The sequence below is a fragment of the Rhopalosiphum maidis genome, chromosome 2 (assembly GCF_003676215.2).
Source record: "Rhopalosiphum maidis isolate BTI-1 chromosome 2, ASM367621v3, whole genome shotgun sequence".
NCBI lineage: Eukaryota > Metazoa > Arthropoda > Insecta > Hemiptera > Aphididae > Rhopalosiphum > Rhopalosiphum maidis.
Genome location: NC_040878.1, coordinates 43,599,028 through 43,626,275, shown reverse-complemented (window position 1 = coordinate 43,626,275; position 27,248 = coordinate 43,599,028). Strand labels below are relative to the sequence as shown.

The 27,248-nt window shown below is 24.9% G+C and overlaps 1 protein-coding gene across 4 annotated transcripts in view; it reads left to right on the top strand.

The window, feature by feature from the left end:
• Window positions 1-699: 699 nt before the first annotated feature.
• LOC113553659 (5-hydroxytryptamine receptor 1-like) overlaps window positions 700-27,248 on the top strand; it is a 208,993-nt gene continuing 182,444 nt past the window's right edge. For all 4 annotated transcript variants that reach the window (XM_026957116.1, XM_026957115.1, XM_026957114.1 and 1 more), the window contains exon 1: window positions 700-988. The gene's annotated coding sequence lies outside the window, so the exon portion shown is untranslated. The remainder of the gene's footprint in view (window positions 989-27,248) is intronic.

Genomic DNA, 27,248 nt, shown 5'->3' with positions numbered 1-27,248 from the left:
CGTGGTCGAAATATTATATTTAATGTACTATAATTTGTGGTTGTAATACTTTAGCTCGTAAAAAAAGCATAAATGCCCATGGAATACAGAAAATTAACAAGTTGCATTTTTTTTTTTTTTTATAATAAAAATATTTATTCACAACATCGTGGATTTGTCTTCATTGTATACTTACTCGCATCTACGTTTTTGTGTAGGGTAAAAATATGAAATTTGACGGGCCAATCAAGGCATTGGCATTCAAAGTGCGTTACTGCCGATACCGGTCGTCACTCTTCTCATAATTCGGCCCAGTCACAAACGTGATCATCACTAGTAGACACATTGATCAGGCAATTTTATATTTGTCATAAAACAATAATAATAGCCAACACACACGTGGATCTAACGGATTTTTTGTTTAATTGTTTTTCTTCTGCCATATGCGATCAATTTACGCATAGTACGCATAGTTCTGAGTACAATTTAACTATTACAAAATGGCTAAGTTCACGCACGACAATGATCACCGTTCGCCCGTCATCGGTCCGCCGCCTAACTTTTCGTTTCGGCGGCGGCGGCGGCGGCATCGGCGCACGTGTGTGATTTTCGTCGACAAGGACGAGTTGCGCGTTACTGGCGGCGCTCATAAATTCGGTATCGTATGCGTGCGGGTGGGCCGGTCGCGCGAGAGACGAGTTCAGTTCGTTTTAACGTCGGGCACCGCGTGCGGTTTTTGCTCGGCCGTCGTCGTCGCAGTCGTCGTATAGCGGTTTTTCGTCTCGTCGTCTTTTCGAAATTTTCTTTTACCACTCGGCCGATAAACACGTGCGAATCTAAAGAAAAAATATCAAAAATATTGTACATTGTATTAAAAAAAAAAAAAAAAAAAATACATAAATATTTCTAAAACCTATTGTGAATTTCCGAAAAATTGACAACACGTATCGTTTATTGTCGTCTTAATTTTGGACTAATCTCTCCCAGCACGAAATCCGACAACCAATTGGTAAGTAACAAATGTATATAATATAATATTATAATTAGGCAGTAGCGAGTTTTTACAAATAATCGAACGTACGTTTTATCAGTGTTTTATATATACATATTTTGGTCGTTGCAAATAAAAAACCCGATAATGTTTAGCATAACGCTTTAATTTTTTTTTTTATATTATTTATTCTTATTGTCAAGAAAACTGTTTAAATTTTATTTCTTAACATACGAGTATTTTGATTACACGCTTATACGACAACAACAAAATAAGATCTAATGAAAAACGTGCTTGAACCAGACACACGGAATTTTGTCACAATTATTAATTTTTTATAGCCTCTTCCGTTCTATTTTCGTGGTTTCGATAAAATATTATAATAATTGATTTTTAGTTTACTTTCCATAGTAAGAATATTAATTGTGTCGATAACATAAACAGTGCCTTGGTTATTAAATCGAAAATGTTGGAGAATTTATTTTTTTATTAGAATATTTTAACAAAACAATATAATTATACCTTTTAAAGATCATTGTGAAATATTTGTATACAATGTAAAATGTAATCGACCTTTTTTATACATAAAAAAGGTTGTAATAAACTAGAATTTTAAGTTTTTAGTGACACAAAGACCTTCATTTTATCATTATCATTTTAGCGGTTCAATTAAAAAAAAAAAAAAAAATGGTAAATTTATAATAAATAACCAACTAATTAGATACTTTTGTTATATGAAAATTTAATTACTTATATTTATTTTTTTGCTGTTATATAATTAGATTGAAAAATTATTTAATTAATTATTTATTACATCAATTAATTATATATCCATTAAATCCAACCACCCTCATTAAATATATCTTATCCGAAAAAAATTATATTTAAATTATAACTCGTAAGGTTATTATAACAAAAAAAAAAAAAATAAAATATTCTTTAATTTAATAAATCGTTTTATACTAAAATTATAATGTTAGTAGTCTTCAACTCGTCATAGAAATGAATATTTAAATTAAAAACTGTTCTCCGTTCTAAATTCAAGATTTAAAATAAATACATTTTAGTGCGACATAAAACTATCTATGTTAGATAAATCAAATAATTAAATTATATTATCTACCTAAAATTTTACAAAATAACAAGAAACTTTATGAAGTTGTGTACTCATAATATAGTACCTAAATGTTTCTATACATTGCAGAAATGTCTATTTACTTACAAATGAAAACGAATTTAAATGTATTATACAATTTATATATTTATTTATTTTTGTATTATTTATTTGTGTATTGTACGTTATCAGGAAGGTTCATGCACTTAAACGTGTTCAATAATTGGTTCTATTATTGTATAAAAAGAAAGGTTATCGATAAACGTTTAACTATAAGTATGTTCATAAAACCTAATATTTATCCAACTTAATATATTATGTTGTAAAAGTAAATTAAAAATGTAAGTATAACAATAAGTGGCTTCAACAATATTGTTTTCCATAAATTGACTTATTAATTTTTATATTCACAAATTTCTTTTAATAAATGGATAAATTATTCTCTATATAAAATATAACTAAAGCTTCATGATTAATTACTTTTTATTTAAAAAACAAAAATGTACTCTAATTATTTAACACGTCAAATACATTCATATTAATATTTTGGCTACACCAAAAGTTAAAAGTTTAACTTAAGATATTCATGAACATATAATATATGATGTATTCATTTTGATGATTAGGTGAGTATTTTTAATCCATGATCTGTGATATTATATATCTAATGATAAAAACAAAATACTTTTTTAAATTAAAGTAAAATATATAAAAACAAATTTTTGTATTTAAAATATATATTACATATACTTCTAATAGTTTAAAACTGTATAATGAATATAGTCAATGAATCTTATAAAATAAGTACTTTTAAAATTATTTATGGAGTGAAGCTAAACAAATAATTATTACGATTTTTAATTGAAAAAAATAGGAGAAATATATGATTAAAAAATTAAAAATTGTACAGATAAAAAAAATATTTGAGTGTATATTATATTTTAGATAGTAACTTGTCGTTACACGAATTTACATTATTATAATTATATATCTATTACATATTTATCGTGATAAGTTACACATATGAACAAGTAATTGACATAAAAAGAATAAAGTTATAGGATTTTAGACAAAATTACATATTTTATAATATTATAATATACAGTCAGATATGGTTGTTCAGTGTTCACATATTAATCAAGGTTTGTAATATTACATAATAAATGTTTAAAGAGATCTTCATATTAAATCAATTCTATTACAAAAGAATACTTACATAAGCATAATCATCATTAACATGATAAATAAATAATAATAATAATAATAATACTATTTTATATTTTGTCAAAAAATTTTTATTTTCAGACATTTTTTTAAACCTTTTCAATGCATCAATTAAGTCATAGAAACCCTGTTTCCCATCTTAAATTTAACTTAAAATTATATGTTTTTTAATAAAAAAAATTATAAAATTCTTAAATTTATTAAAAATATTCTTGTACTATGCATTAGTATATTATTCAGGAAGATAATTTAAGCAGTTATACAGTTCAATGGATTTTTAGGTTTATTTCACCTTCATTTTAAACGTTTGTTTTTGTAATAATTATGTATTGTAATTAAGTCTTTTGAAATTTCTTACTGGGCCTACACCGCCTTCGTTTGGTGATGATATATTATTGAATTTACATAATTTGACAATAGTACATAGAGACTACTTTGTGTGGTCTTACTAACAACACTTTTACACTCATAGTCGCATTAAATACTAATCACGTTCCAGTACTATAATTATTTTATACAGGTATAATTGTATTTATTTTATTTTTTGAAAGAAATTTTATTTATATTTTTTAATATATTCATTATATTTCCTAACTAAATCCAAAAAATTGTTGATAAAGAAGTGTAATCCTAGTCTGATAGATATATTTCAATTTCAATTTCCAAGCTTTTCTTCCAATTTCCCAGGATGTTCCATTTGTTTTAAATAAATTAAACTTACATACATATGTAGTTCAATATAAATGCATAACTCATGTATATACATTTTTCAGTTAACGTTTTTTCGAATCATTTCGTTGATTCTCAGATTTAATAATTTTTTTTCTTAGTGATACATAAATAGTAAGATTCAATTTCGACTAGTTAATAAATCATTGTATTTTACCAAGTTAATAGTAATAATAGTTGGTAATTAAATTGTACTTTTTGCGTCAATAGACAATTCAATTTACAACCGTTTTCTTGTAATGAATTATCAATAATGTTATATCATAATATTTGCTATAGTATCTAACTGCCTACTTGCTGTATAAAATAAAAAAAAAAATGACATTTATATAGATTTTAATTTTGTGTACCAATGAATAAAAAGTGTAACAATCAGCAGTTATAAATTTGGACTAGGTACATATTATTATAATGTATGCCATACAAATGTAACTACATTAGTTTGTCACTACAGTTAATTTTTTTTTTTGGCTGAAGTTAATATTATTATTGCAATATTGCTTATAAACTACTTATGCAGGTTGATTCATTAAAGTATTCACTCATTTTAATTTTTTAATTTATAGTGATTCAAAATAATATGATACTTGACATTTTCATAATTAGATTAGATTTTAGTAATTAATTTAGATATATTATATCATTTTCAAAATATTTTGTTCTTTCATTAATTTATATATATATATTTATATATATACATATATATATATTTAATATATTTAATATATTTATAAACAAATTGATTGAGCCTCTGGTTAATGGAAACAGTCCCTCAAATACGTCACTGAGGCGTGAATATTTTGTATTGAATTAAAATTAATCAATAACCAAATATAAATTCTTTAGCACTATTTTTTTCATCATAAAAATTTTTTTCCATGAAGGCATTTTTCTGTATAACTGATTACGATTGCGATCTTTATATTTTAATTTTTCAATTATCAACGGTAAAAGTATTAGTCAATACAACTATTAAATGTACATTATTCAAAATTATATTAAAATAGTTGGCAATGATTTGTTTCATTTATAAATTTGAAAAATGCATTGACTAATTTTTTGGAAATTATGAAAATTTCATTTAAAGTTTTTGGAAGTTGGTGTTTGTATCATAATTTGCTGTATGTTTGTATTAGTTCGAATCGTATTCGTAAATAAATAGTAAAAGTTTAATATTGAAGCATTGACATGCTACATGTCTTATTTTAAATTAATGTAGGTATAGAAATAATAAATTTAAAACTTTAAAGTTTTTAATAATATGTAATAAATACAAAATTAATATCATGTTTTTAATTTCTGCTTGAAATAAAACCAAAAAAATGTTTGATTGTTGTAATTATTTTTCATTATTCATTTTGTTTTATATTCTAAATGTATGCAAGTTCTAAAAAAATAACATTTTATCTTTTTATTCTAAATGCTAAGAGGTATATTGTTTGTCTCGACATTGTAGGTTAACAATATAATTAGGTTTAAAATAAGTTGTAAAGTGTTATAATATGTACATTCATCATATAATTTTCCAAAAAAAAAATCATTGTAAAATTTTATTCTTAAAGTAAAAGAGAACAATGCTTACTCAATGAAATCAATACATTTAAATTGTATCCTAATTGTGTGACGTATTGGTAATGTTATCTGATTACGAATATACTAAAGAATATAAAATTATTTTACCATACGCTAATGGATGTAATTCGTTAACTATAACATTCTGTCAAAAGTAAACCAGTGTTAATGACGTGTAAAATAATAAATATAAAACTCCAACGTGTATAACAAATGTTGATTAATTTTTGTCTGAGGCAAAATCGTTTTATTATTAATAAATGAAAAGAATTATTTTTATTTTATTTTTAAAGTATAATTTATTTTTCCAATAAGTCGATTTTCATTTAAACATTTCCGTATTAAAAACGTGTATTTAAACAAATAAATAAATTAGTTCCTACATGTTAAGTTTTTTTTTTAATAAAATATAAAATACATTTATTAAGTTGATTAGGTTTTTGTAAATAAAAATATGTTTAAAATTTCTAGAATTTAAGTGGCTTTTTAATTTTTTTGAATATTAATATTTTAGAATAAATATAAAATACGAAAATTTGTAGTAAGTATTGTTTTTTACTACTTTATTTGTTAACACTATTATAAAAATCAACTGCTGTAGTTTAGTTTAAAATTAATGTTATTTATGGGTACATAGCATTTCTATTGCACACTACTTATTATCTAAATTTATACTAACAATTTATGATTTGCTTAAAACAAATTAAGTTTAAACAAGAATTATTTAATTAATCATAATTGATTAATACTAATATTTAAATATGTTTAAATTTTGTAATCGTGCTTTAAAATAAATAAATCGTATTTCTCAAAGATATGTGTTATAAGTTACACGTTATTTAATGTTTCAAACAATATTATAATCATGTAATGTATACACACGGCGCTCCTTTAAACATCAGGTGTTTAACATTTATGTACATATTATACGTACCTATATATATTGATTTACTCCTCGGCGTTAATTTGTTTTTGTTTCAAAAGTTATATTTTAAAACCCTTATAAATAATTGGCCACAATGCTATATAATGCTATTTTTTATTTAATTTTCAAATAAAAATTCATAAAATATATGAAACCTTTTATTGAAATGATTTTATTGTTCGGCAATACGTTTAAACTTTAGTAAATAGATTTTTATCTCACCCATGAAGTATACTGCGTACTTTATACATACTGACAATAATTTATAGAACTGACACATAACAAATGCGTGGTTTAAATTAAATGCAAACTTAATCTTGGATTTTTTGAATTTTACGTTAAAACTCTCCGATGTTATAACAACATTTGAATGGAATAACTTATTTTGTTTTCTAACACAAAAAAAAGTTTAAAATGTTATCGTGAAAAGTCGTTAATAACTATCAATTACTGGAATTCGTACGTTATGTATCATACTTAAATGTTAAATATATTTTTTTAAAACTTACTAGGATTCTTGTATTTATATCTGAGAATTGTTAACTATACATATTTAGAATTATGTAAACTGAACTATTTATTTAATTTATTATGAACTATGGTACCTATAACTTAACTAAAATGACCCCTCACCGATTGATGTGTAATAAATTGACAATTAGGTAATTCATAATGTAAACTATATACATTTTAATTATTTTATAATAAATTTATATTGTTATTAATTCATTTTTTTTAGACGGTTAAGATTTTTTTGAAAATAAAATCATTTTTTTCAAAAATAACAACGGAAACCTTAAAATTAGAAACTAGCAGTATTAGTTATAAAATACCACAGGAGAAGGGACATGGTTCATTTACAGGATAAAGTTGTGAAAAACCAGACTATGTGTGAAAAAAATGTAATCAAACGATTTTCCGTAACCAATATGCTCCGTTTAAAATTATATTTTTAATTTAATGATTTGCCATTACTTTAAAAAACTAGACACTCTTTCTCCTTGTAGGCTATTTAACTATTATAGTATAAGCACTCAATATCTATTTTTGATTTTTAATTTCGCTTAATAAATAATTTCTATATTTGCTATAAGTATTCGGATTCATAACTTCGTTTCTGATTTCGCCGTTATAGTTTATAAATACAACTGATTTCTTGACATTGATATGTAATATACTAATATATTTTATTGCCTATAAAGCTTGAATATGGTTGAACTATGTTTTTTATACACACAATATTTGTATCATATTGTTTAATCGGTTTTAAATTTTACGAAATATTTTTAATTAATAATTTTCTCTTTAACTTGTGTGATGAAAGGAATTTCCTCTTAGAATAGATTTTTTTTTAAACAATAATTTAAATTGTATATGTTTTTTTTTCAATAGATCGTGCCATCGTTTATTTCATTATATAAATTAAGACTAGACGTGAAAACCTGTAAAATTCAATATAAATATTGTTTGTAGTTATTGTCAGGCGGGTTACTTTGGGAAGTTTTAAAATTTAATTAGAAATAACGGAAAAACAAATACAGTTAGGTGATTTTACAACGTAATAAAAAAAAAGGGGGGATTAAATTGTTTATAAGAATATAGAAAAATTAAATATATTCCATAATTATTAAATATTTTTAATTTTTATTTTTTGACTGATCAATTTATCTTTTAAAAGCTAAACATGAAGGTCATTTTAATAATAAATATACAAAACGCATACCTATTTACTTGAAATGAAGAATCAAACAAATATTCGAATGTGGACAATAACCCTTGGTTATATATGATAATGTAATTTACAGTTAATATACATGAACAGTAAAATCTATCCTTGTTGTGTAAGCAATATTAATTATTAGCTGTTACACATTTAAAATATTACCACTTAACGTGTATCAATAAGGAATCAGCATGTATTCGTATAGTATTTAGGTAAGTGAAGTTTGTCAACAGTAAAAGATAAATAACTTGTTTATCTGTATGGTTTTTGCGTAAAGGTCGTAGAAGTTTTGTTTGTCAATTGAACCATATTGCAGTGTTTAAACACACAATAATATACCGAGTGCGTTTAATGTGAAAAATAATACATTGCTTAATATTGGTTTATAACCATTAAAATACAGGAATATTATTGCTATGATTGTACAACACTTACAACACTAATTTTTGGTTAATGTGGGTATAACTGACAAGTGCTGCGCTCGTATAAGTACTTAATATTATCATTTATCATTAAATAAAAGTCATTATTAGAAATTGTATTTATTAACTCATTTCTATTATACGCAACAGAAATTTCAGTAATAAGTAATATTCGTAACTAATGGCGCGTAAATTTAGTCGAACAGTAAAAATAAGTGGCCTTTCCAGTAAAACTTTTCAAATTTTGTCGTATATATCAGAAGTCTGTGGCGTACTTAAAGGACCATATACTTTTCAATTTCATATGTATATTCTAAATAATAAATATAGTATAAGTTAAAACTTATTACTGTTATTTAACAAGTAATAGACAATTTTTTAAAACAATGATTAATCTTTATTTTTTTTTTTATAACGTTTTAAAATAGTTTATAAAATATATATTAAATACTTCCTGTAAAGCCACAGACAGACAGAATTGGCGCACTATTATATTATCCATGTTAGTATGTTTATTCATTAGTGTATAAGTTTAATGTTAAAATATGTTGTGGATCACTACAAATTATTTCAATGCAACATTCATAAATATTATTACACTTTCAATTTGTACCTATTTACTATTTTATGTGCTTAAGCAATTAAAAAAAAAAAATATATCTTCGCTTTTGGTTTGTTTCGTGTAAGCATAGAATTATTGTAATGATTTGATCAGTTAATACATATTTTAAGAAATTGATTTGTTTATGATTGCCGTTGCCGCTATTGGGACCAATCGACTTGCCTGTTTCGACTGCTTCAATTAGTTTATAAGTATTTGGAGGAAATCGTGCCACGTCCCTTTTGATGCATCGGCCAACACCTGTAAGCGGCTTATGGATGGTGTTTTACTGCAGCCAAATCAATGGATATTGTTTTCTATTTACTTGTAATACGTCAGATTATAGACAGTAAATTGTGGCGACCGACTGACCTCTGTTAGGTGTTTTGAATAGCGCACGGGAAGTGATTTTCGAAAATCGTCGTGGTTGGCGTCGGTGGCTATTATTTTGCACTCTGTCGGTCACGTGCACTGGAGACTGCAATTTTAATCAAAAAATCAATTAGCCGTGAAAGACTTCGGCATTGGATGGGATAAATTTACGGGATTTTAAATTTCACGAAACCTGTAACCTATAACTATGCAAGTCGAAAAGCATTAATAATAAATGTTATTAATGTGGACGATTAACAAAAAAATAGTTTTGATCAACAGTAGTCGGATTTGATAACTGCAAAATTTCAAATAAATATCTCATCAGATCAATAGCTTAACATTTAGAATAGGTATTAATAATATAATAAAACACGTAATATTTAAAACTAACTACACTAACCATAAACAACGCAAATATTTAATATGAAACAATATTATTATCTAACCTACCCATAATAATTAATCGTATAAATTTTTTTAATTATTATAATAAATCTATAGCTATTAAAGATTTTTAATTTATATATAATAATAGTTGTGAAAAATTATAAGTTATGCAACTATGAATTTATGAATTATAAGAATACTAATTCCCGTGGTGGAATAATCAAATGTTTCATTTAAGCCGTTGGAGAGAAAATTATATTTCGAAAGAAAATTATATTTTAAAAGTGTCCTTATGTTTAAAATTTAAAAACGTGACTGAAGTATAGTTTTCAACGTTCTGTTTATTAAAGCACATATATTGATGAAAACACGCAGCTTAAAATTTTTAAGATTAAATAAAAATGAAATTCATGTGGATATTTAATTTTAGTCAACATTTGTTACTGAGTAATTAATCATAAACTGATATTTAAACAATTTTGATAAGATCGAAAATATTGGCGCCCAAATAAAAGATTTGATTGAAAAATTAAAATTTGTTCGAAATGTGATAGTATTAATAAATATATTTAAGTATATATTTAGTTCTGAATTTTTGGTTATTTTTAATTTTATATTAATATTTCTACTTAAACAGTAGAAATAAACTGAGGTTACTGTTTTTTTTTTTATAATTTATGGCTTCAGTTATTAGCTTAAGAAATTAACAAATGTTACACAATTAAATTATAAAATTAATTTTTGATTAACTTTCCTAAACTAAGTGATAAAATAACACATACGTAAGTACTTACGTAGAATTAAGAAAAATATAATATTTTCAAATCGTGTTAGTTTAATAATAGTTTAATTAAATATATTAATTTAGTGTAATTATCATAATAAGTTGCATTTTTAATTCAAGTAATTTGACTTTATTCGGCTACACTATATGAAATTTGATTAAATAGTTCTAAATATTATTTTTTGATGAGAAATGAAAATATATACAATACATTTGAAAACTTTTTTTAAGTAAATATTTATTTCAAATGAATAATATTATACAATTATTATTTATATTATTATGTCCGTTAATATAGTTTTTACAAAAATGTATAATTTTTAATTATTTAGTTTAGGTCAAGTTTTAATCATGGTTATTAAAATAGTATGCAAATTGATTTTAGGCTAATTTAAAATGAATAAAAAAACGGTTTACATGCTAATGAAAATCATTATTATCTTTTATATGAGTGAGAATAGTATAATCGAAAAAAGGTGTGCGGTGCTGAAAATATGTTATATATATATATATATGTATAATATGTATATGTATTATAGTAGTAATTAGAACGCGTTACATGTGGTTCTTTTTTAGTTCACATTAATTACTTTTATTAAAGCATAGTTTTAATGCTTCATCACCTATATTGTATACATTATATTGTATTTATTCGATAGTATACACATTACACATAGACATTTTGGTAATGGTCTTTTTGTAATAAACATTTTTTTTTTTTTTTTACTCGAAATGTATTCAAAATGAAAATGTTTACTTATCACCGTTGATTATTGAGTATAAAAATGCAGCGTGTTGATCACGCAAATCATCCAATAATGAATTATTTAACTAAATTTATACAGTACTAAAGCATTTAAAATAAATTCATCATTTTTTGCATTCGAACGTTGCATTAACCATAGTTATGTCATATAGAAGTGCCATTTGAATTTTTTTTATTTCACGAATCTACGTAAATTAGGGTAGGGTGTTATCTACACCATTCAATCATAATTCAATACATATAGGTTCATATTTGTTTTTGCTATAAGCTCTTCGATCATAATTTTTTTCTGTTTTTTTTTTTCATATAATACAAATACGACACAAGTGCTGAACAGATACTTCAAGTCTTCAATATACATTATTTTTTTAATCTTAAAATTAAATCTTTCAACAGTATTATTATATATTGCGATTTCCAGATAATTATTTATCGTTGTATAATATTACATGGACATTTGTAATAAATTAATAATGATTATTTAAATATTGTCTAATATATCCCAAACATGAGTAGTATTCGTAGAAATATAATAGTTATAATTTATAAATTAAAACATGTAGCTCTTAAACATTTAATATTTTATTTTTATTTAAAAAGGTATTTTTATTCACATGCAATTTAGTAATTGTAATCTATGCTTATTTTACATATACAGCCAAAATATATAATTAATAAAGTATGCAGTATTTTGGTGGATAATTAATCAAAAATTACTATTTGGAGACTGAAGTACAATCATCCAATACGTATTTTTACAAAGGTTATAGTTAAACATTGCACCTATATTAAGTAATAGTTCATCGATGTAGTAAACTTTCGTCATATATTCGTAATTGACATCACTGATAGATGTATAGTATACACACTGTACATATTAATAGGGTAATTTGAATTATTCAAATATTTTATCGGTACCTATCCATAGGAAAACCTCGGGGAAGTATATATTTTCGAAATAGTAAAGTTCTTCTTGTTGATATTTATTATACAATAAAGTTTATTACCTATAAATTGTATAGTGTTAACATTATTTCATAATAATATAGTCCAATATCGTGCTATTAGAATATTTTATGCGTACACACAGGTCATCATTAAAATTATTTTTAATCTATTAGACTCAGAAGAATATTAATGATTCATATTATATTCACAATAAGTTTTATGTTTATAACTAAAGAATACAATTTTGAAAATAAAATTAATCAAATATATTTAGCTCCATTTAGGCTTTTAGGATATTAAAAAAAAAAAGTTATGTATAAAAAATTGTCCTAGAACATAAAACATTAAAACAAAGTTATGTAAACTAAAGTACACTTTAAACTGTTGTAAATCATTTAGTTTTTGACTAGAAAAGTATACGCCAATTAATTCAAAATAGATTTAATCCCTAGATAAAATTTGGTGATTTTACCTGTGAAAATATTTTAGTGTAAAAATCTAAATTAGGAAAACCACTTTATAATTTATATATAATATGTAACATATTGTATTGTAATGTACGAAATAATTGTATTTTTATACACACACAAATTATTTATTATATCTTATTTCAATTAAATTTTCGTTAAAAATATAATGTGACATTGTCGTATCTTCTTTATTTTTTGAACTCAAACTGTTTTTTTTTTTTTTTTTCATAAATACTTCTATTGGTTGATTTTGATTTTCAATAGAAAATTTTATAACAGAAATTATATTTATGTGTTTGGATTCAAGCACGCTATACGGCAGAAACATTGAAACGATGCGTACGGTCAGTCTGCCGGGAATCGTTTTTGTCGGACCGGAACATAAAAACCAAGAAATAGATATGCGATTTTCGTCCCGTAGGTACGATACGTTTTCTCGTTCAGAAAACGGACATTCCGGGCGGATAATAGTCACGCAGTCTATATAACACTTTTATAATATTATTATACCTATGGGCGATGCGTTGCGGGTTCATGGAAACTCGTAGGTAGGTAGGTATACTATTAATATAATATCTCGTGACGAGGACGACAGTATCCGTCGCCAGACGTACAGCGCGAATATGGGACGTATTGTACACACAACGTTAGCGGGATTGGTATCATATTTTAATGTAATAATATTATATCAACGAAACGGTGGCGATGAATTCGGTGCACTGCTAGCTTTAACAGGTACCCCGAGATGGCGTATATAATATACACGCGTTGACCGTGGCCCCGCATACGCCGCTACCGGTGTTCCTCGTGCATGTCCCAATTACTCTATTGTATAGGTACCTACGATCGTAGATATAATGATTATTATTAAACTCCGAGACCCGCGTGTGTATATTATACGTATGTACACAGACGTTAACGTGTATTATACAACACAATGGTATACAAGTATAGCGCAGAACACAGATGTGAGCGTGGGCGGGAGTTGGAGAGGTGCACGAGAGATAGAGAGAGAGAGAGAGACCTCTGAGCAAAATCAGAGTACTTACTTATTTATATATATATATATAATATTTCAGGCATTATATAGCTGGTAATATACCCTTGTCCTCGAGGACCGTATACACATAAATATGTATACATTTGTACGGCCACATTTTCTGGCTATCCTTTTCAGCGCTATTCACCATTTTCTATTATATGACTGCGTTTTTGAATTTACCGTTTTTACCGGTGGGATAGTGTGTAGGAGAAATTGTCCCACCCCCTTGCGTTTTTTTCAAATACAAATACGAATACACGCATATTTTACCTCCACGAGTTATTCGTCGAGATTCGCAAGTACATTTTCGAAATTTGTCATTTAGCGTTTCCGCATATAAAAACTAAAAGTCGTACAAGCTTAAAAACTAACCACTGTTGTTTGCATACCCGTGCATATAAACGTAGGTATTCGAGTTACTATAATAATCTAAACGCATTTTGGTTATTTATATTAAAATATTATACTATTATTATGTAATATACACACAATTTACGTTTTATTTTATGTATGTTAACATAATTGAAGTTAGTTGAAAATAATGACCTAGTCTTTTATTTTTTGGTGGTAGATCACCACTCTAAGAAATATAAATATATATTTTTTTAATTAAAGGCGAAATTCCATGTTGTAATGTATATTTTGTGTTAATTAATATTGGCATCAGTTATAAGTTATGACATAATACAACTACTTTAGCATTTTAGCATTATAATATTGATGTTCGTGGTAGAGGTATTACGATGTTTGATGGAATAGACAGGGGTGGAAATGGTTGTTTAATAATTACTTTCATAACATTTTGATCTCCCTAAAAATGTCATCACATTGTTTCACCATAAAAAATATAAACTAAGGTCATGTTTATTTTGAAATTATGGAAACATCGATCTAATCTTATTGGTTAACCATAGAAAAATTACAAAAAACGACTTTACTTCACTAATAGATATTTAAATTAAAAAATATGAGTTAAAATATTAATAGAATAAATAATAATCTCTATATTGTAGGAGTAAAGAACTCCTTAATGGCTGTAAAATAAAAGACAAACAAATGTCAAAAACATATTATAAATTTGTAAAATATGTTTGTAAGCCAGTAAAGTTTTTGAATATGTAAATTATGCAGGATCATATTTAGCATACAGTACGTTTACTGAAAATATAACAAAAAGAAATTCACCAACAAAAACCAAGTGGTATAATAATTACGATTTACCGACCATGTTTGTATTTTATTTTAAAAGTTTAGTCTTCTGTTCAATGCGTTTTACAAAAAAAAAAAAAAAAAATACCTTCTTCATAAAATCTTCCTCATAAAGATTGTTTTAATATTTTAATAATGATAAACTTCAACAAGTTGTAATAATATAGAAAAAATAGTTCTTTATGTGCTTTTTTTAAATAAAACGAAAAATTCCTGAGTTAATTTTAATTTTGATTTTACGTAATAATAATTAAATTTATTCAAAATTTTCAAAAATCTATTTACTAAATTAGTACTAATACTGAATTTACATTAAATATAAATGTATTTTGTATGTTTAAGTATTTTTTTAAAATATTAAATATGATAGGTATATAATCTAAGTCTAAAAATTAAATTATTATCATTTTTAAGGTGAAGAAAGGGTAGTCTATATAATTTCTCGGTAATTGTGAGCCCTCGATGTTATGAGAAATCTTTCTTAGTAAAAGTAGCGTATCTTATTTCATGCATCATGGGTTTAAATAACAAGTGAAAAGATATTTTCAATTTGAATGATTGAATCGAGCTTAGTGAGCGAGTTTCTACAAGGTCCCTAGGTGTTGTGCATAAATCTCCCCAATAAAAATATCTATTTTTGTATCCAGTTATTCCTACTGGGCGTAGGTTTACATAACAGGTCGAAAGATATTTTCAATTTAATCAGTTCAATAACTGGATTCAGTGATGTGAAACAATTATTTCGGTTTGTATATTAATGTAGAACACAGTAGATGCTTATATTTTTTAATTGTAAAACATTATTGAGCTAAAAAGATACATATTATATTTAAAACTAAATATTTCTATTTTATTTGATATTGAAAATTAACATGACAGAATATGTTCATACTTTCAAAAATAATAATTTTACAAGTAATATTAGCTCATAACAAATATATTAAAGAAAAACATTCAATTAGATGTATTAATTGATTTTTAATTATTGTGTGGGTTATTTATGTGTTTTTTCGATTGTTACTTTAGAAGTAAATATAGGTAATCCATTAATCATTAATTATATAAATATATTATCTCATCAGGTTAGTCCATCAGGAATATAAAAATAATAATTACAAATGAAAAAATATAATATAATATAATACGAGTTTGAGTATATATATAGTATATATACAGTTTTATGAATAATATTATATAGTGTATTTTATTTTATTTTATTTTTTGTAATTATTAATTTTATTGTTATTTTTATTGACGATAAATGACAATATATTTTTAGTCGGATCTCTTTAGATAAATTGAAGCTATTTATAAGTATATAAGTATTTTCTTAGTAATTATCTGTATTTTAAAAAAAAAAAAATACCTTATGTTTAGAGACGGTCAATAAATTGATAATAAATTGGTAGAAAGTGAATTGTACTTTTAAAATTAATATAGATTCAGGTCACGTATTTCGAAGAGTTATACTAGGAAGTTGGAACACAATAAGTATTCTAATAGTTATGTGACCCTAGGGTTATTTGGAAAAGTACTCCTAATAATAAAGATTTGTAATTACTTGTTTTTAGATTTAATACGTATTAGTACAAGTAATATATATTTTTGAGAACGAAAAACAGTGTATGGTCTCATTAAATAATAATAATATACAATACTCAATATTTTAAAAACTTTCAATTTTTTTTTTTTTTAATTTAATGTATTATATATACGTTATTATTTGATTAAATTTATACTTTTATGAAAATGTTAGTGTATGAATATTGAAGACTAAACAAATATTTTTTCATTGATTAGTATTGATATTATAAGAGAAGTAAAATGGCAAGAGGCATTCATTGAATTTGTGACGCACTAGTCTGCTCATCTGAACCTGAAATTATTATTAATAACACATTTTACACTTAATATATGTACATATACATCAACACATTTTGTAGTATATTTCATGCTTCCAACCACTTTTGATTTTCTATACTGTATGCTTTATATTTACTCTGTAGCTTGTGAAAATGAAATGGGTCTTTTTTGTATTATATTATTATTATTTATTGTTTATTTTATGTGTATAAAAAATGTATTTAAAAAATAACTCGTAATTATAAATTATATAGGCAGGTAGTTGATTTAAAAAGTTTTCTTTTGAATAGTTAAAACAAATTACATACATTTTTGATGAATCATTATGCATACATATGTTAAGAAATTTATGAGGAAAAAAAACATGTATATTGTTTCTTAAATATATTGTGGACATTATACAATGTACGCATAATATGATTTTACTTATTTGGAGTAATTAAATTCGACTATATGGCATTATTGTATGTTGTTCTTAGTATAATTATAATGACTAATCAGTAATCACTATAAGATTAATTGAGCATTCTGAGTTGCTTTCAGTGAACACGATTCGGTAATTATAGTGTCCTGCTGTTTCCATTGTTTAATGTTTTACTCGAACCATATTGATTGCGAAATTTAATATAAATGTATGAAATATTTTTTTTTTTTGTTCATTATTTTCATACCCGTATATTAGTAAAATAGTAAAGTAACAACTTTATTATTAAGAGATTATTAACTAATTAATTTATCATTTCTCTTAACACCCTCGAGGGACTTTATTTCGTTTTAGAAATTGTGTTTACTGAACCAGAGTTCTACTTATGTCAATTTCCAATACATATTAGGTAATTTATTGAACACTTTATAACAGATATTACATTTAATTTAACTTTTTCTGTACCATCTCAACGTAGGTTTGTAAAGATAAAACTTAGTTGCAAATAAACAAACGTGATGTCAATAACTAGTATATTTTGGAAATTGTTCACCGAAAGTTTTTGTCAATTCCTTAAAATTAGCATTGACTCATCATAACGTTTTTATCGGTTTATTGTTTTATTTAACACTAAAGTAAAGCGTATAAATAGTAGGTATGGAGAATTAAGACGTTGCTAATAATTTACACTTTAAAGTGTTTAAGTGTGTACCTTTTAATGGATTTTCTGAGTTAGGGTTGTTGTTGGTGTTATGATTAAAAAAATGTGAAATACTTACACTACGTCATATTATTATAGATATTAAATATTATTATCACGAACAAAACGTATGGTGTTAACGCGAGTACACGGGAAAACGGCATTACGCTGTATACGTACTATTGCACACACACACACACACACACACACACACACACACACACACACACACACATATGTATATTATTTATTTACATATATAACGGAAGACGGAAGTGTATACAACTTATAATAATAATATCGTATAGGTACTGTCTACCTAAAACAAAAATAATAATATTATGCACACGATTCAGCAAAATATAATATTATATAAAATACATGTGTCGCGTTTACGTATTCTAATCTTATACGCAGAGGATACTGTACAGTACCAACTACGGCGGCAACGTATGCTATACATATATTATATAACAATATTACAATATTTAATATAATGTAATCCGTGCATGTTGCATTATTATTGTTGTACATCGTACACACAACTGCGCGTATTTTGCGTACGAACAGCATATACGCGTTACATGATATATATTTTGTATTATCGTGTAGTGTTCGTGACGTCCACTCGAATTTGGAGACGTGTAGGATGTAGGTGCACAGACAAGCATAATAAAATGCTATATCATCCCGACGTCGCCGTTATCGTCGGGCGTTTCTTCCCGGTGTAAAAACGCGATACGGCCGCGTGTGTATGTTCTAGGGGTTGTCATTTGTGCACAGCTCGTTTCCAACGTGTGAAAGAGCGAATACGAAATGGAATAAAAATGTTAAAGACAAACCGAAAGAATTTAAAATAACAGAATTTTTTTTTTTTTTTAAACAAAACACAGGTCAAGAGAGTAGAATGAAAAATACAGCTAGGGTTTCATAATGTTATACATACATTTTTTTGTTTTGTCTGTCTGTCTGTTTGTTTTTTTTTTTTTTTAAATTAGCAATTGAAATGTTTAAGGGGTGAAAAAGTAACACAGGTTCATTGCTCATACTAGTCATATTGTGTTAAAAAAGGCAAGTAATTCGAACAATCACTCATATAATATAACAATTTTAGATTTCTAGCAAAGCTAGAAATGTATCTATCTTTAAATTGAAGAAATTCTCCAAGACTGCTAGGTATTACAGATAGAAAAGTTCACGTATTTGTTGAACGTGTAAGTGATTTTTAAAAGCCATCTTTATTTTTTTTTACTTATTTTACTGAGTGTAAAAAAACCATAAGACATTTAATACAAATTTTGTTCACATGATCAAAATAAAAATTAACGGGATACTAACTTTTTGGCAAAAATAGATTTTGAAATTAAAAAAAAAAATGACAACACAAGAAAGATGTCACAATAATTATGTGATCTATACCACCCTCAAGGACATGCATACCATATAATAGTTGTTTGTTTATATATATATATATATATATATAATCCATAACTCATGTGTTATATGTATAATTTGATTATTTTATAGGTAGTCACTTACGCAGTTACGATTACGCCTTCTGTAACAACTATTTTGTCGTAACCATCAGTCGACGGACCGTATCCGATACGCTGCTATTCTTCTGATACGGTTTTTGTCAGGAAATGTGATTTGTATTGTGACACGTGTGCATAATATATGTAGGATGTGAGTTTGTGCATATGTTTTGACCAAGGATAGTTGTCCGTGGAACGGAATGTCCACTGAGTGACTGGGGATAAGATTTTTTGTATTTTATGTTTATTACGTTTTATCCTCATCACCTTTTTAATTACACGTTGATCAATAAACCGTTTTTTTATTCAAATTATTTCTCTTAGTTTTTAAACTGTATGCCTGTATAAATATGTTATTATCCGTAAAAAAAGCTATTTCAGATTTGTGAGTACTAATAAATTATATTAAAACTGTTTAAATGAAAAATCAAAGTCTCTTATAAAAATGATTTATTGGATAACTAAGCTTATGCTTGCTTTTTACATTTACCTACTCATGTATTAAACAAAAATAATTTCATTAAAAAGTAAATATTGTATTTAAAAAATGCTATCAGTATAGGTACTTGGCAATAACATAGAGATGTATACAGATATTTTATCTAATAATTCACATATCGCAGTATTGGTAAGAATATTATTTTTTATACCTTCGTATAGAATCCTATAATACTCTTATACGTTTTTTAAATTAAACTTTATAGACTCAAAATAGATTGTACATAAAAATATATCATAATATGTTCATTGTACATATTAAAAGTATGCTATTTTATTATTTTAGAAACCAATAAATGTCCAAAAATAAATTATAATATTTGTAACGTTAAAACTTGAATTTGTATATCTGTAGCGTAGCGCTGCTATACCTACTCCTATTTGATGAAAATATCAACTCTATTGAAGCTAATCAATGTTTTTTTTTCATTGATTCTATGCACGTACTAAAAAATTATACGAAATTTAAGGTAAAAATTTCGATAAGTTTTTATTGTTATTAAAATATAACACTTTTGATATTTTAATAATTTATAAAATATAGTTTTGAAAAAGTATAATATCAAGTTTATAAATATAAGTAAAAGTCTATAAATCTTAAGAAGAAAATAAAAAAGTTAATAGTTTTTTTTCAATTAATTAAACCAACTAATCCAACTAAGCAAGTGATCGTGGTTGATAAATATTACTGAAGATAATAATAATAACGACGACAACAACAAATATGGTACTAAAATTTCTCATGAAACTGTGCCATCGTGAACCGTGGTACTTATTTTATAAGTGAAAAATATCAAAATATTTTGATTCAATCTCGTTGAGTATTGTAGTGTATAAAAGCTTAAAAATGATCAATATAGCTATGGTTAACTATTCAGTACATAAGCTAGTAAAAATATATACCAATGATAGATTCTCAAAGCATTGCATTCAGTCACCTAATGCTTTGAAGAATATCAGTTTATTCAACCAACAATCTTTTTATACTTTAATAATACGGAAAAAAAGACATAGTTTATTGATATCTATTTTTTTTTTTTTTTTTTTAGTTTTTATCAGGTTTTATTTTATAGGGTTATTGATTTTTAAACTACAATAACACGCCAAAAAAAAAAAAAAAAAATAAAATAAAATATTAAAACACAAAGTAAACAAATATTTCCGAGAATTTTTAATGCAATAAATATTTGCTAATATATATATTATACTGATACGCATTTATTATTATTTTTTTAAAATATGTATTTATCTCATTTATGGGCTGTGTCTATGTATAGAAAATAGATCTGTTAGTAATGATAAGTGCAATATATATATACATTGTTTTACTTTAAAGTTTGCGCGTATAAGCTATTAACTTTATGTCGCTAAAATTTAAATAAATATATCGTATTTGGACTCAATAGGTGTATTATTCATAGGAAATCAAATAGTCAGGTTAGCACATCGACAGTGATATTATTTAAAATGTCTGTTTTTAAATATAGTAGGTATATCTAGTGACTTAAAAATAAATCATTCACGTGACTTCATCCGAATGCTAAGAGGATGTTAATGGATTATTAGTGTCTAGCACGTATGTGTTTAAAAGTTTCATCGTGACAACATGAAGGTTATTCAAGTTTTGTTTCATCGTACACTCGTCAACATTTCTAGAAAGTTGCCAACTAGTAGTATGACATATTTTTCTTTTGAACAGTTTCTAATAAACTAACCATTTGGACGTCTCACATCTGCATTAAAATAATTTATAAATAACAAAAAATATATCTGTGTTTTAGTATACCTTTTTTTTTCTCCAAAATAAATAATGGCATTAAAATACAATAGGTAAAAAGCTGACTATCATATTTGATGAGTGTAAATAATTATTTTTTAATAAATAACAGGAAATAGCGTATAATACTATAATGCATTTTAATTTTATTTTGAAATTCAAATTACTTCCATTATCATCTTTATTAGCACTGAAAATAGTCTTTTATATTTTGTCAAACCGTAGAAGCATTTTCAGTGATATTTTTTATTTCTTCGGAGTAAATGCTGATATACCTCGGATATTTAGATATAAAATTGGTAAGATAATCATTATTTATTATAAACTAAATGTTTAAATTATTGATATGAACAATAACTATCAGGTAATACTGAAATATTCAAAAAATTATATCCTTAAATGTTCTAATTGTTTATTATTCACCGAGAAACTGTTTTGCATTATTAATTAGTGTTTTATTTTATTATGATCAATGTTTTATGTCAAATGATTTGTTTCTGTCACTAAACAATTAAATTAATATTTAATAATTTAATAATCTGTTCATTTATAGGTGTCGATATAAATATTTTTGACGGTATGCTCAATGTTGTTAGTCATACAGCTATTTCATAGGTACTGTTTTTCAGTAATAATTTATAGTCATATAGATAGTGTATGCAAACATCTTTAAGTGTTACAGACAAATAAGTATAAATGTTTATATAGAATTATTTTTTTTTTAATGTATACCCAGAACACTTACTTTATTATATAACAGAACGTGATCGTATTAATAGTTTATTTGTACTAAATTGTCTTCTAATTGTTGTTGAATTAATAATAATTTACTGAAATATTTTTCTGGTAAGTTATGCGTTAGTTATTGATTTTTTAATATTTCGTACGAATGATATTCATGTTTTGATTGTTATGTAAATCAAACATAGTTTTAATATTTGTAAAACACTCGCGCATGGATATTGTCAATGTCGCGAACAAAAACTGTGAATTATATATTCGGCAAATAAAACTACCTAATTATAATCAACGAACCAGTGGCCGTGTTGGTATTTCGGTAGTAAAGTCATCACGCATTTATTGACTATGACGAAATTATATTGTCACGTTAAATACTGTTTATTTTCATAAATTATTTACCTATTCAACGTGTGTTACCACAATATTTAAAGCATCAATGTTCTTATGATTGTTTTAATTATTATAATCATAGATTCCAATAAGTCATAATACCAAAAATATAAACAAAACACGTATCCAAAAATATTCACGGTTAATTAAAGAAATGTGTGTATATGTGACCTCGAAGGACATAATCAATGATGTCCTTGGTAATATCATATTTCCGAAACTTAAACAACATAAATCAAAATATTTTAATACACAATATTGTCTTTTTATATAGTTATTGTACTTAGGTTGTGATTTTAAATTTATTAGTTGTACGATCGTTCATAAAAATGCTACAATATAAACGTATATTATAGTTATTCTATTTGAGATTAGTCGAATTCGCATTTGTTGTAGGTATACAACGAGAAATAAGAAACCATTGATTACGGTTACTTATTTAACTTATTTAAGCATTGTTTTGAAAAAGTTTTTAAAAAAATGTCGTATTCACATAAATACAAAATATGTTAAGATGATTTGAATGAAAATGAAATGTTTGATATTTTTAGATAAAAAAAACTACCAAAAGGCATAATTTTCATTATTGTATTTGAATATTTGAATGATAATATTCAGAAAATATTTTGCAAGTCCTCGTTTATGAATATATATATAGTATATTATATAGCTAGTTTATAAAAAAATGTATTTATAGTAATGTCAGGAAATGCATTACGAATTTACGATATAGTCATGCAAGCGGAATACAAAAGTATTGTGATTTTTTTACACTTTGATTGTTTTTCGTTTTATTCTTTATTGTGTATTTGCATTGATCAAATCAAACACATGTGCTTTCAACAAATGTTTGAGTGCTTCTACCTATGATAAGTAATAACCATTTTGGTTGATTCAATTTTAATATAGTACGTCACTATTCAATCCAAAATATAAATAAAGAATGTTATTCAAGTTATTCACTATAATAGTTATAAAACCAAAATAAGCTCTCTCCCTCTCTCTATATACACATTTCATATGACATAATAGGAATTTTAATGTATAACAATATAATAATAAAGTCCTGTTTGTCAGGAAAACGGACACGCCGAAAACAATTGCTGCTATCATTCTTCCCGTTGCATTAGGTGCGTGAACGATCCGATAGTTGTATGGAAGATAAAAGCGCGCCTTATGTGGTAATGATACGAGTATATCACCAATTATTACAAGATGTCCGCTGTACAAAGCTCTCTTCGAGTGGCGCAATGCCAATCAGCCAAACCGCCGTAGTTCGAGTAAAACCACATGTAATCTTTTATTACTACCCTCTTTTCCAAAACAAACTTTGTTCTATCTCCATCACTAACGCTAATATTATATTAATTATATAATTATAATAATATTGTATCTACGACATAATATTATTGTCATATAAATTTCTTCTAGCCCTCATTTCTTATTCAGTAGTATTATTATTTTCACCTCATTATCTTTAATTATATGATAATTCATATGTTTCAGTTGATCATGATACTAATATTGTTCTATTACTATTTGCAAGTATTATTATTTACCTATATATTTATAAGATTATTAGATTTAAGTTTTGAGCTATAATAATTACTATAATTTATACTTGTTAAAAGTTAACTACATAATATAATAGCGATAGTAAAAATATATTCGTGTTACAGGTTAGTAATTATTTAGACATTAATACATAATTTAGATACAACAATACTATAAGTTAATATTATAATATTATCGGGTAGAAAACAAGTCGAGAAATATAATTTAACGAAAATAACAAATGACATACAACTCCATTACTCCAAGGCGGTTACTATTAAACTTTCAAGATATTGTCTTAATGTACTTTATACACTTTGGTTTGAGTTAATTTTTATGTTCCTATTTTATTATTTAAATAATAGAGAATGAGAGAAATATCCATTTAACCATCATCACTCAGTATATTATAAGTAATCACTATATCCAATCTTGAACTAGTGGCTGTCGTGATTACTGTTTAGGTTTAAATTTTGATAGGATTATTTATTTTAACTATAAAAATTATTAAATTGAACACATTGTAAAGTAACTACTATATAGTGGATATTATTTAATACGATATATGTATATTATGGAAGTTTGCAAACATTTTTAAACATTTACAGGTATTATACTTGGAAACAAAATAAAAATGATTCATTAAAATTTGGAATCATGGTGGTAGTTAATATTATTTGTGTTGATGTTAAAATTGACGAATAATAACTTATATAGCACTGACTTAAGTCATAATCACATATTTTACAATTGTATAGATTCTAAGTCGAGTTTTTTTTTCTCAAAACGTTTTTTAGAGCACTTAAAGTGTAAAAGTTAATCTTATGTTTCATATTATAGAAACTTAATAGTTTGAACAAATGAGATACTATAGAAAAAATATCCTTTGGAAAGTTAAATATTTTAAATAATAAAGTTCTTTGGAAAGCTTTAAAATTATTATATCGATACTCATATATTTATATTAAACAAACTAATACATTAACCACGTTAATTGGTATCTATATGTTGTTTTACTATAACTGAACCATCATTAATATAAATAAAATTACGTAAGAAGATAAGAAGAAGAATAAACCTTACAAGTTACAAGTGAAAATTGTAATATAATATAATTATATTTTATACTGTTTAGTTTTGATTAGGTTTTGGTAAACCCAATGAGTTCTTTTATATAGCATCGCCATCGTTAAAATAGTTGCAGTAAAATTGTGATAAAGGTTGTAACACGTACGTAAAAAATATATTAAAGAAAGTTAATGAAAGATAATATTAACGTCTTTTTCAACGAATAAACATGTTTATTATCATTATTATTTTTTTTTATTCTACTTTTGCGTGACCAAGTTACGACATACTTATCTAAAAAAAATCATAAAACGAAAATATAAAGGAGTAAACAAAGAATCTAAATCAGAAGAATATTTTTTTTCAAAGGAAAAATCATTATGTGTTATCTGAAAATCTACTTTATTTCAATTAAATTTAAAAACAGCAAAATCAACTTCTTTATAAATAAATGTATTTTTGAAAACCCAAGAAAACTTTGATTTTTAACATTTATTTTATAATTTTTTTTACGTTTTTATTCAAGGGTACACCATACGTACACCAAGTTGATATATAATATATCGCATTATATTTTTGAAAGGTTTATTACTTTTTAGACTTATTAGTGTTTAAATTCAAATTTTGTAATCTGTTAAATTATTCTTAGAGATACCTACTTAATGATTTTTAGAAATTTATTCGATATAATCATCTAATCATTTATTAAATGGTGTATTTAAAACCAATTAATTTAATTTAATAAAAATATAGTTATTGAAAAATCCAATTGGCTAGTTCATCATAATAATACACCACTCAATTACATTAAATCAGATTATATGGAGTATTACATTATCATTTTAACAATCATTATTTCATCATTACCTATAAGTATTATTTGATTGTAAACATAAAAAATAGACAACAAAATATAAAGAAAAAAATTAATAAAAGTAATACGATACTGTGAGAAAAAACTGTAAGTCATTATTGATTCCTATTATATTATAGAGTTTTTTCTTTTGCCTAACTTCCGGTATAAATATTTAGACCAACCTACTCTAAAACTCCTATATTCAAAACATCTTCCTCTTATAAAATATTATTAAATCATTTATCCAACTTAAACACAAACCTTTCAGTATAATTGCAAAATATAGTTTTATATTGTGTTGTAAGACACTGTATCATTGTTTATTTAAAATACTTTTATGTTATTATTGTTTTAATAAAAATAAATAAAAATAAAATAAAATATTTTAAACGAAATAGCTTATATACCTATGAATAGTTTTAGGACTACAATAGTAGGTAATATGTGTCATATGCAGCAAATCCATACTATACTACTTAATATATTTTGATCACGAAAACGGAAATAAATCATATTTTAACTATTATTTTGTTTATATAACAATTATGGGTCATTTTAAATAATAATAATGAATACGATCG